Source organism: Meriones unguiculatus, chromosome 14, assembly GCF_030254825.1.
Source record: "Meriones unguiculatus strain TT.TT164.6M chromosome 14, Bangor_MerUng_6.1, whole genome shotgun sequence".
NCBI classification, from domain to species: Eukaryota; Metazoa; Chordata; class Mammalia; order Rodentia; family Muridae; genus Meriones; species Meriones unguiculatus.
In genome coordinates this window covers 11,667,376-11,679,455 of record NC_083361.1, presented here as the reverse complement: position 1 = coordinate 11,679,455, position 12,080 = coordinate 11,667,376, and the positions used below count along the sequence as shown (strand labels likewise).

The 12,080-nt window shown below is 41.0% G+C and overlaps 1 protein-coding gene across 1 annotated transcript in view; it reads right to left on the bottom strand.

The window, feature by feature from the left end:
• The window catches only part of LOC110561262 (vomeronasal type-2 receptor 116), a 186,301-nt gene extending 174,442 nt beyond the window's left edge, over positions 1-11,859 (bottom strand). The window contains exon 1 of the mRNA XM_060366762.1: positions 11,781-11,859. The gene's annotated coding sequence lies outside the window, so the exon portion shown is untranslated. The remainder of the gene's footprint in view (positions 1-11,780) is intronic.
• Between the last annotated feature and the right edge of the window lie 221 nt (positions 11,860-12,080).

The window sequence follows — 12,080 nt, the reverse complement described above, 5'->3', positions numbered from 1 at the left end:
AATGTTTCTTTTACAAATGTCGGTGCCCTTGTATTTGGGGCATAGATGTTCAGGATTGTGATGTCTTCCTGGTGGAATTTTTCCTTGATGAGTATGAAGTATCCATCCCCATCTCTTTTGAATAATTTTGGTTGAAAGACTATTTTATCAGTATTAGAATGGCTGCTCCTGCTTATTTCTTGGGTCAATTTTCTTGGAAAGCCGTCCTCCAACCCTTTACCATCAGGTAATGTCTATCTTTGTGACTTAGGTGTGTTTCTGGTATGCAACAGATTGCTGGGTTTTGTTTAAACATCCATTCTGTTAATTTGTGTATTTTTATTGGAGAATTGAGTCCATCGATTTTGAGAGAGATTAATGATCAGAGGCTGTTAGATGCTATGATTTGGATGTTGGCTGTGGTCATAAGTTTGTGTGCTTGGTTGCTTTTTGTTTTGCTGTAGTGAGGTTAATTATATCCTGTGTTTTCTTGAAAGTAGCTAGTTTTTTTGCGTTGTGTTTTCCTTTCTAGTGTCTTCTCTAATGCTGGATTTGTGTGTAGGTATTGTTGAAATTTGTTTTTGTCACTGAATATCTTGTTTTCTCCACCTATGAGGACTGTGAGTTTTGGGTATAGTAGCCTGGTCTGACATCTGTGTTCTCTTACGGTCTGCATGATATCTGTCCAGGCCCTTCTGGCTTTCATAGTCTCTGTTGAAAAGTCAGGTGTGATTCTAATGAGTTTGCCATTATATGTTACTTGGCCTTTTTCCCTTGCAGCTTTTAGTATTTTAGTATTTTTAGTATTTTAGTATTTTTTAGTATTTTTAGTCTTTGCTCTGTATACTTACTGTTTTGATTATTACGTGGCAGGAGGATTTTCTTTTCTGGTCTAATTTATTGGGTGTTCTGTAGGCCTCTTGTATTATTGGCCTCTCCTTTAATTTTCTTCAATGATTTTGTTGAAAATATTTTCTGGGCCTTGGAGCAGGGAATCTTCTTTTTCCTCTATTCCTATTATTCTTAGGTTTTGTCTTTTTACGTTGTCTTGAATTTCTTGGACGTTCTGTGTCAGGAATTTTTTAGATTTAACATTTTCTTTGACAGATACATCTATTTTTTCCATTGTATCTTCCACACCTGTGATTCTTTCTTCCATCTCTTGTAGTCTATTGGTTATGCTAACCTCTGTGGTTCCTGTTTTCTTCCCTAAGTTCTTTCTTTCCACAATTTCCTCCATTTGTGTTTTCTTTAAGTTTTCCAATTCTGTCTTCAGGTCTTGAGCCATTTTGTTTATTTCCTTCATCTGTCTGACTGTATTTTCCGGTTTTTCCATCAATTCCTTCAGCTGGTTGTTTGAACAATCCTCTTTTTCTTTTATTTCATTCAGTGATTTAAGCATTTCCTCTCTATATGCCACAAACTGTTTGGCTGCAACTTCCTCTATTTCTTTATGGATGACCACACACTGTTTCTTTTTATCTTCCTCTATTTCTTAGTGCATTTTATTTGTTTCCTCTGTTACCCTCTTCATGATCATAGATGTTAGGTCCTCTTCTTGCATTTCAATTATGCTGGGGTGTCTAGGGCCACTTGCCCCCTGGATAACTGGATTCTGGAGATGCCATATTGCTCTGGCTTTTGTTGTTTGAACTTTTACACTGGCCTCTACCCTTTGGATTATCTTAGGTGTTTGGAGTTGTTTTCTGGTGGTTCCTGGAATCCTGAGGTGGAGAGAATCCCTTTGGCAGGAAGATGGTTTTTCCTGAAGGAAGCCTTCTCAGCTTTTTGGGTATAGTCACTGGATGGATGGTGTTTTTCACGAGTTGCCACTGCTCACCTCAGGTGTAGAGACCTGAATGGTAACTGTGTTCCTTGTTAGTCGAGAGGGCTCCCCTCTCACCAGGAGAAGTCCTGAAGACAGCTGCCCAGTTTCTTGCTGTGAATTTAGTGATCTGCTGCCATAACCTGTGTGTCCCGTGGTTTGGTCAGTTTTGCTAGTGATAACTGGTTGCCCCTTGGAGCAGTATCTGGGGGTTGATCTCAGGGATCCCGGGCTTTTGTAGGTTTCAGGTTGGGGCTCTGTGCCCCAGTACCCAAGCAATAATCTGTTGCGGGTGAGTACTGCTCTCCTGTTTACAGCAGGCTATCTGGTGCTATAAGACCTAGGGTCTCACAGCTTAGGAGTTTAAGATCGCACCCTTCCCAGAAACTCCCCCAGACCACGACTAGTTGCAAAAGCAAGAGTTTTATTAACCATTGCACAATGGGGTCACCCCTGCAGGTCAGCAAAGAGTGGCACCCGGAGACAAAGGCCTTTAGGTTTTTAAAAGAAAAATTGCAGAGATTTGAAGTTGCAGTCTTGACAATTTAGGATTGGATGAGGAAGCTATAAAGTAAGATAATTGGTTAATCTTAGGTGCTCAAGCTTGGCCAGTCCTGCCAAGTGTGGATGTAGCTGCAACTGAAGGTGGGGGTGATTAGCTCATCCTTTGGCTGGAGGTCAGGAGCTACTCAGAAGGAGGATTGAGGCCATCTAGGTTTGTTGCTAAGAAACACTATCTTTAAGACAAGGGTCTGGTCATTCTTTTTGGTGAGTGAAGGTCATTACTTGCTTGCTTTTTTTTTTATATCTGTCCTCACAGATAGGGTCACACTCTGGAAAGGCACCAAGAGGCCCTAGCTTAACCTGAACCCAAAACTCAAAACTATAGGCTTTAGAAGACATACAGGTCACAAATCCAGTCCAATCCCTTCAGTGCATAGCAAGTCCTTGGTTTGGGCCCGTCTGCGGGACCTTTTCTGGGGATATACTGGGTGGTTTAAGTCCATCCCCTTTGCTTAGTTCCCTGTGAGAATTTGTCCAGACAGTGACTCCAAGTCTCTGGTGTCCTGGGGCGCACAGTTCTGTCTGTGAGGAATAGTTCATACAAAGCAGGTCTCTGGGCTGGAGGCACGTGCGCCTGCCTGGTAGTCTGCAGGAGCTTGGTGCCCAACTAGTCTCTGTGTTTCCGGTTTGGAGCCAGATCAGTGATGGCGGCTCATACCCACCAGGCTGTGAGAGACTTTCCCTGGGTAAAGCCTGGGTGACCCACGTCAGTACTGTTTCCTTCCTTCCCTGTGGGGGGTCTCTCCCGACAGGAACTCCCAGACTCTGTTGCACTAGGTTGCACAGCTCCGTCTGTGCTAGAGAGCTGGCACACAGCCCCTCTCCATGCTGGCGGTGGGAGCCTAGTTCAGTGATGGCAGCTCATACCTGCCAGTCTGCGATACTTCTTCCAGGGGAAGACTGGGTGACGTGTGGCCAGTCCTGCTACTTTCCTTCCCCGTCGGTTTTTCTCCCAACTGGGACTCTCAGTCTCTGGTGTTTTTGTGCCCACCAATCAGCCTGGGAAGGTGATTGGGGCATGCAGGCGTGTGGCTCTGGTCTGGCGACCTAGTGCCTGTGCCACCTGGGATCTCTTCCGGGTTTCTGGCTGGGTGGCCTGAGCATGGACCCGACTGGTTCCCATGCCGTGGGGGTTTCCTCTCACCTGGGAAACACGACCGCTGTTGTTTTAGGGCCCAGAGTTCAGTCTCCTGGTCGCTGTACAGAAAATGTTGTCCTGCTCCTCAGATGCAGTGTTCTGGCGCCGCCATCTTGCCCCTTCTCCCCCCAACCCCTGTCTGTCTACTTTCTAACAGCATTTTTCTACTGCAATTAGTTGAAATGTAAACTTTTAATTTCTGATAATCTTAGGTAACACTTGTGAGTCTTTCAATTCCCAAAGGAGACCTGTCACACAGAGTGAGCATTAACTAAAGATGCTCCATTCCAGTGATAACAAATGTTCTCACTGTCAAGGAAAAATAGACTCTATTTTACATGTAAACTGGAGGCAGGTGGGGAAAAAGGAGCAAAAGGGCTCAGGTAGGGATGGAGACAGAATGAAGAGAAAGACTGTTTTGAGAGATGGCTGAAATTGGAAAGGGTATTTTTATTTATGTGAAAAATTTTCTTGAATCTATGAAGGCTATCCTATTGAGAAATCCTAGTAATAGAGATAAGGAATCTCAGCCTGCATTCTCTTATATTCAGGCCTGTTTTGTTTTTTCTCATAAAAGATAAATAAGGAGTGGATCTCTGATGAGAGAGGAGGTGGGGAGAAACTGAAATAAGTGGAGGGAGGGGAAAATGTGTTTAGATTATATTGTGTGAAAAAGAATCTATGTTTAATAAAAGGGAGACAAAGATTTAAAAACAACATATTACATGAAATAATTTCTTTTCTGTAAACTAAAAAAGAAAAAACTTAGTCATGATAAAGATAAAATATACATATGCAGGAAATAAAACTCAACTTTCCAGTCACCTGTAGTGTAAAAGAAAAAAAAAAACTGTACTGGGAATAATCATAAAAAGCTTGTGAGAAACCCAAGCTTTCTGTGAATTCTACGGGTGACTGAGCATTGTTTAGAAATGTAAAGAAATGGTGCTCTAAACACTGTGTTCACAGTGAAATGAAACAGACTTTATTTTGGGGAAAGGTGTGTCTCTTCAGGGAACAGTGTCTGCAATTAAATAACAATGTAAATGAAGGATGATTTTAATGTCTAGAGTGTGTCCTTTTAAAAGGAAATAAAAGTAACAGAAATGCTTAAATTTGTAATCAAGAAACAAAGGGTTATCTCTTAGTTCTCTTCAACATATTTCCATTTGCTTAAGCATTGCAAACTCCTGTGGACAAGGTGGAGAGTTCGCTGTAAGCCTACATTTACCTGTCTCATTAGAAATCTCATTGTCTGCACAAGGAATGAAATCAAAGCAGCAGACTGCCTTGCCTTCTTGAGCAACTTTCCTGACCAGGCCTACAGCTCTCACTGCACACCGACTGAGGAATCTGAGAGAAAAATATATTAGCAAGTGCTCAGAATTTTGTGAATTATACAAGTAAATAGAGTACTTCTGAGTATCATTAAACAATTAATTTGCAAATACTGATACTTACAGTTGAAGGTTTGGGTATTGCTAAATTTAACAGCTTTTGGGCTTCATTGCACAAATGTGCAAATCTTAGTCTGATACATAAAGCTGTTGTTAATAGTAAGTCATTAAGGTAGTATTCTAGGTCATGGTATGACTTCAGATTCAATCTGTATCTATAGTTATTGGTTAGTATAGGGGGAGTTTTTATATGCAATGTGGTTGTGAATGTTGAGAACTTTGTTTAAAGAATCCATTCAATTTAATGTCATCTTTTTTTCTAATTATATTTAATTATTATTACTTACAAGTTATTTACTAGGGAAAGTCCTTCTTCCCTACTGTCTGACCCTAGCGTATCAGGTCCCATCAAGACTGCCAGGATCCTCTCCCTCTATGGGCTGGCTAGGTCATGCCACCAGGGAGAAGTGATTAAGGAGTACAGAGTTTAAATTAGCCTGGGTATAATTATCCTGAGTATAACTCCATTTTAAAATAAAAAGCCATCTTAACTGGGAGCTGAATTCAGGTACCAGGAAATATCACAGAATGTACACCTGGCCGAGAATAAAATTAACTCTCCTAGCAACAGCCTCCAGGAAATAATACAGAATAAATGCTTCATAGAAAATAGAGACAAACTCCCTGGCAATAATCAATGGGAATCGGTTGGAAATCGAGTGGGAAAATTCTTCCCAGTGTTTCAGATATGGTTTAGAAAAACAGCCAGATTATATGCCTTAGCCATTGTGATTTTGTGCCTCAGAAAAGGTCACCCCGCCCTGCTAAACTTCATCCAATTCTGTAACGCCAAGGCTTGTGCCCCTCTGCTTGCTGCCAAGGAAACCCCCTGCTCACAGACTTTCCCTTTAAAAATCCTGTTCACTCAGGGTTCGAGGTACCACTTCTCTACTGTTGCGTCAGTGAGACTTGGGTCCCGAGTTCTATCGCTCTTGCAATTGCATCGAGTCATCTCCAGGTGGTCTCTGAGAGTCCAGTGAACCTGGCATTACAGGAGCAGACAACTGAGTTCAAGTCAGAGACTGTTTCTTCTCCTCTTATTAGAAACACACAGGAACCTCCACTCAGATGTAGCCTGTGGTAGCTCAGTAACCAATTGGTTTCCCAAAGTGAGGGGAACAGGGACTATTTCTAACAGGAACTCGATGACTGGCTCTTTGGTCTCCCCACCCCCGAAGGGAGGAGCAGTCCTGTTAGGCCACAGAGGAGGGCTTTGCAGCCAGTCCTGAAGATACCTGATAAAACAGGATCAGATGATTGGGGAGGAGGTCCCCCCCATCAGTGGACTTGGAAAGGGGCACGGTGGAGATGAGGGAGGGAAGGAGAGAGGGACTGGGAGGGAATGACGGATCGGGACACGGCTGGGATACAGAGTTAATAAAATGTAACTGATAAAAAAAAAGAAAAAAAAAAAAAAAAGAAAAAAAAGAAACACACAGGGAGACAGAGCTGTCTATGGGCTATATCTGAGCAGGGGGTCTAGGTCCTTTTTATATGTGGTTTTTGGTTGATGCATCAGTTTCTGCAATTCCTGCTTTTTTTTTTTTTTTGGCTTTGTTGATCTCCTTGTGTGGTTCCTATCTCCTCCAGGTCCTTTTATGTCCTCCTTCTTCCATAAGACTCCCTGTGTTCTGTCCAAAGTTTGGCTGTGAGTCTCTGCATCTGCTTTGATCCCCTGCAGGGAGGAGTCTTTTAGAGGACATCTATGGTAGGATCCAGTCCTGTTTCCTCTCTTCTACTGCTTCCGGTGTCTATTCTGTTTTTCCTTCTGAATGAAAATTAAGCATCTTCTCTAAGGTTATCCTTCTCATTTAGCTTCTTTAGGTCTGTAGATTTTAATATGTTTATAATGTGGCTAATATACACTTATAAGTGAGTATACACCATGTGTGTCTCTCTGCTTCTGGGAATAGTGCTACCTCAAGACCCAGCTATACCACTGCTGGACATATATCTGGAAGATGCTCAACCATACAACAAGGACATTTGCTCAACTATGTTTATATCAGCTTTATCTGTAATAGCCAGAATCTGTAAACAACCCAGATGTCCATCAACAGAATGGATACAGAAAATGTGGTACATTTACATAATGGAATACTACTCAGCTATTAAAAACAAGGAAATCATGAAATTTGCAGGCAAATGTATGGAACTAGAAAAGATCATCTGTGTGAGGTAACCCAGAAGCAGAGAGAATTTTTCAGGGCTTGGGTTCATCATGGAAACAAATTTTGGGGCAATTTCTGTGAGGAGATTTATAGAGACATTTACCTGAGGTAGCAAGAACCACCACAAAATGAATGTCAGTATTTAATTGGCTACTTTCCCAAACAGAATAAAGAGAAGAGAGAAGGTAAGCAACCACAATTTTTTTTTTTAAGTCTCTGATTCAGGTCGGTGAATATGATGTCATCACCTCTTCTGGCTCTTAAAACATTCTTTTCCTACCATGATGAACTCCATGCTCACAGTGTCAGCCAAAGCAACAGTCATCCCTTAACTTGCCTTTCTTAATTATTTAGCTATAACATATGCACTTGCTCATGTACTTTCTCTCTCATGCACAACACACACACACACACACACACACACACACATTTGTTATGCCATTCTACCTGTTCAGAGGCTGACAAAAAAACATCCCACCTTACCTCTCACTGAATTTTCTTCAGCTGTTTGACAAAATAAACCTCACATCACTTTTTTGAGGCAGAATGACAGAATCATAATAGAAACTCTATTCACAACAAATAATTGGACATTAATAAAATTTAAAAATAAACTTTTCCATTCATTAGATTAGGGGAATGAGAAAATAGTCTATGTTGACTGCTTTTATGTGAAGTTCCTTATTGGTAGTTGAATAGTGTTTGGTACTAAATGAGTGTCCAATGATCGTTACATCCTGAAAATTAGCATTTTTATAACTGGTCAAAGTAGTGCTATAAGTCACAACCTACCTTTGTAAATGTAGGCCATTGTATGATCTGCTCAGATAAAGACAACTGTTGACCCTGTGGGGCATTTAGAGAAAAGGTTCCAACTTTCACCTGTAATCCCAGACCCTTTGGAAAATTCCAAAAATTGAGAATGTCATACTCTGAATCTAAGTTGTTTTTTTTCCCCCCCATCCATTACATAATTTTTCAGGAGGGTCTTCTTTAAGAAAGGAATGAGCTAAAAAAAAAAAAAAATGCAAGAACACATGTGGAAGTACATCTGAAATAAAACCATTTTTTTTAAAAAAATGTAATACAAAGAATCTCAGTGTTTTTTAATTCCACATAGCAAGAAACATCTTTAAAGGCACCATCATTGTGGCTGAGTAAATAAACAACATTAGAATCGTAATGTATTGAGTTTCAAAAATATACTTTTCAAGATAAATCAATAAACTAAAGACACTAAGACAACAAGACACCAAGTTATATGGGTTAAGCTGACTCAGATTTCTTTGAAAAGCTGCCCACGCTTTGCCAGAGTCCAGCCCCAGGTAAGTCAGGGCCTGAATGTGTGGATGCAAGAGTGATAAGGAGAAGTGAGTCAGCACAGGGATCCTGTCTTATGGGCAGTTTGGGTGCTTTTTTGTACAGAAAGAACCTAGTAGGCAGGGATAGATGTATCCTGCTCCAAAACATAGCTCATAATATTTTTGTTTTAAGACCTGTGTTTTAACTTCTACTTGGTCATAAATTTAGTCAGCATTGATAAACCATGGAAGAACAGAATTATCTTTTACAATAAATTACCCTCATCAATCCCACAATACAACTTCTAACAACACAGCAGATTCAAGTGCATATTATGTGAAAGCATGACAGCATGTTCTTGTAGTTTGGGAGTCTTCAAGGGCACTAGACAAAGAGAAAACACCCAAGCCATCCTGGGTAGATTGTCATGTCCCAAGCAGTGTATTATCAACTTTTAATAGTCATTATGGCCAAGGAAAGTCTTCAAGCCAAAGCTGCTGCAGTTATTTAATTTCTGCCATAATACAGCATTTATATTTTATATACTTGTAGAATTTATTTATATGCCCTGTCTTGGTTGTAGTGCTCATTTTAAAGTCTGTTTTATTTGAGGTTCTTTAAAGCCTCTCCCTTCCAATCCTCCAACCTTAAATAGGAGAATGTTAGTGGGGAAAAGAGGCACAGACCCCTTTACTTCTCCCAAATGTTTAGGATTGATGGGTTCTTTTAGGGTTATACTAATCTCCGTCAACAACAAACACAGCCAACAGTCTCCTCCAAGCCACTGAACACCTCTCTTCATCTGTCTGCTCTAAACCACCACACCATCCATCTCTGGTCTCTCCACACTGCCACTCACCACACACCACCACTGCATGCCATGCCACACTTTTTCTTTCTAGGCTCTCATATTTATATCCTCAGAGCCCTAGAGCACACTCCATGGTGTATGAAGCAGGCTATTACCACCTGTCCGCGGCCATGTCTTACAAGAGACAATTATCAGCTATGGACAAACTAAAACTCAACTAAACTCCCAGACTTGGGATTAAAACAAAAATATATCTATATAATATAACTGAGTTTTTAAAGAGAGCAAAACTTCCATTTTGCTTGGTATTTTTTTTCCCTTGGGCATAGGACACCACAGTGACTCTAAGTAAGTTCACTTTTCTGGGGAAGGGAGGTCTTAATTTTTTGTTTCTTTTATCATTTATCCACACAATTCTTTGTCCATCAGTAGTAGGAAGGAGCTTTTAATTGATGTGCTCCCAACTTTTCTAGTGTACTGAATATTATTTACCATGTTAAGTTTACTTTGGTTATTTTGCTTCTGAGTAAGTGCAGGGACAGATGTGCCAAGAGTATCTTTGATTCAGAGCTTCTTAAGGTCTCTGACGCAAAGAGGATGGACATGAGAAGAAGGAAAAAACAGGGAACAGGACAGGAGCCTGCCACAGAGGACCTCTGAAAGGCTCTACCCTGCAGGTTATCAAAGCAGATGCTGAGACTTATGGCCAAACTTATGGCTGAAAACTCATGGCTGAATACTATTCTATTATGTGGATAATCCACAGTTTCTTTACCCATTCTTTGGTTGAGAAACATCTGGGTTATTTCCAGTGGATATATTGTATTAGCCATACAATACAGGATAACCATACTATAATCCACAGACCTAAAAAAGCTAAGTAGCAAGGAGGACCTAGGGAGGATACTTAATTCTCATGCAGAAAGGCAAAGAGAATAGACATTGAAAGCAGTTGAAGAGAGGGGGCCAGGATGGGAGCCTACCATAGATGTCCTCTGAAAGGCTCCACCCAGCAGGGGTTTGGAGCTGATGCTGAGACTCACAGCCAAGCTTCAGGTAGAGTACAGGAGTCTTATGGAAGAGTGGGGGCATAGAAGGACCAGGAGGGGATGGGAGCTCAACAAGAAGACCAACACATGGGCCCAGAGGGGCATGAGGAGACTGCATGCTTCACCTGGCAGAATTAAGCTTTTCCTGATAAGATCACAAGGGACTTAATGGTGGCTGTGACCCCATGCTGTCTCCTTGAGCTGCCTCTTAGAGGCAGGTTCTTTGATAAAGGATGAGCCTAATCGCTGGTTCTAAGTCAAGATTGCTTCCTTTTGTTATATGAATGGAGCCTAACTGGGGGTGGGTCTCTATGACCAAACATTAACTTTCTCAGTAACCCTAACTTTCAATTGTACAATTGTTTTTTTTTTTTTTTCTCATAGTCTCTAAAAAGCCCGGTTAGTAGACTTTTTATCTTCCAGTCATACTGGAGATAGCTCTTTCTCTGAATTCAAGATTGTGTAACTGAGCATTTTCTAAGAAGGCTTATTCATAAATCCTTTGTGGTATCAATCTCTTTCAAGTTTCTCCTGTATCATCACAAGCCTGTGATTGCAGTGTCCCCAGAAGCCAGACAAGGGTGTTGAGTCCCTTGGAGCAGGAGTCACAGGTAGTTAGTTGGGAGCAGCCAGAGAGCAGCTGGGAACCCAGCTTCAACCTCTGCAATACACACCTGCTGAACCTGGCAAGGGTCTGTGATTGTTCAGAGATTCACCAATCTGAACACAAATATAACTTAGCAGAGAGACTTTTATGCATATATTGGTGCCAAGGCTTCACTTGGGACTCAGAATTCCCAAATGTAGCCCAGAGCCAGATTAGTCTAACTTAAAAAAAGCAAAAAAAAAAAAACAAACAAAACAAACAAACAAACAAACAAAAAAAAAAAAAAAAACCACCCCAAAAGTTACATTTAACAACACCTTCTGAATTCCGGGGGCACTGCAATTACATGATTGTACAGATATCATGCAGGTAGGTGTCCTGGTTCTCTCCAGCAACACAAGCTTTGCTTTACAGAAGCAGAAACAGCAGTTAACCTTGGAATCATGTTGCATGAACAACAGTTTTGTTAAAGTTTTACAGGATCAGGCAATTACCAAAACAACCCTTGACATATGGAAGTCCAATTTTGCTTTTTAGTTAAACTTTTAAACATAAAGCTAGCCATCAATATATCTAACGATTGCCATCAAAGGTCATCTCTCCCACCACCGTAAGGTTTTTTTTGTTTTGTTTTGTTTTTTTAGTAAAGTATTTTACATTTGACAGCACCAGCTACTTGGGAAAAAAAAAAGAATCCTGCTTCTAATATGAATATGGCAGTGTAAATGTCCAAGAGAGAAGAAAAAAATCTGAATATATTTTTTCATGTTTGTTTACATGCCAACCCCTCAAAATATCAGCCCGTGTCTAGTTTTTTTTATGAAGGCTGATATTATTTCCACGTATGAATAAGAAATATTTGTATATCAATCATTACCTGATACAACCTTACGTAGAAGGTTAGCCTCAAATATTCAATTAATTGGGGCTAGGCTTCTGCCTTAAAACATCCGCTAGCGAGAACTGGGCAGTCTTTCCACGAGGCTGGAGGGATGGCTTGGGGGCCATCCGAAGACATCTCTGGCTTATGTAGTCAACTGCATCTTCACCCCTCTCTCCCATCACTCAGGAGTCCAGACCAGAAGCCCTGTCCAATCGAAAGCACTGTTATAAGAGGATCCAATCAGATCCCCTGACAGAATAGAGGGCGGGCTCTCCCTCCCCCCCCCCCCCCGAA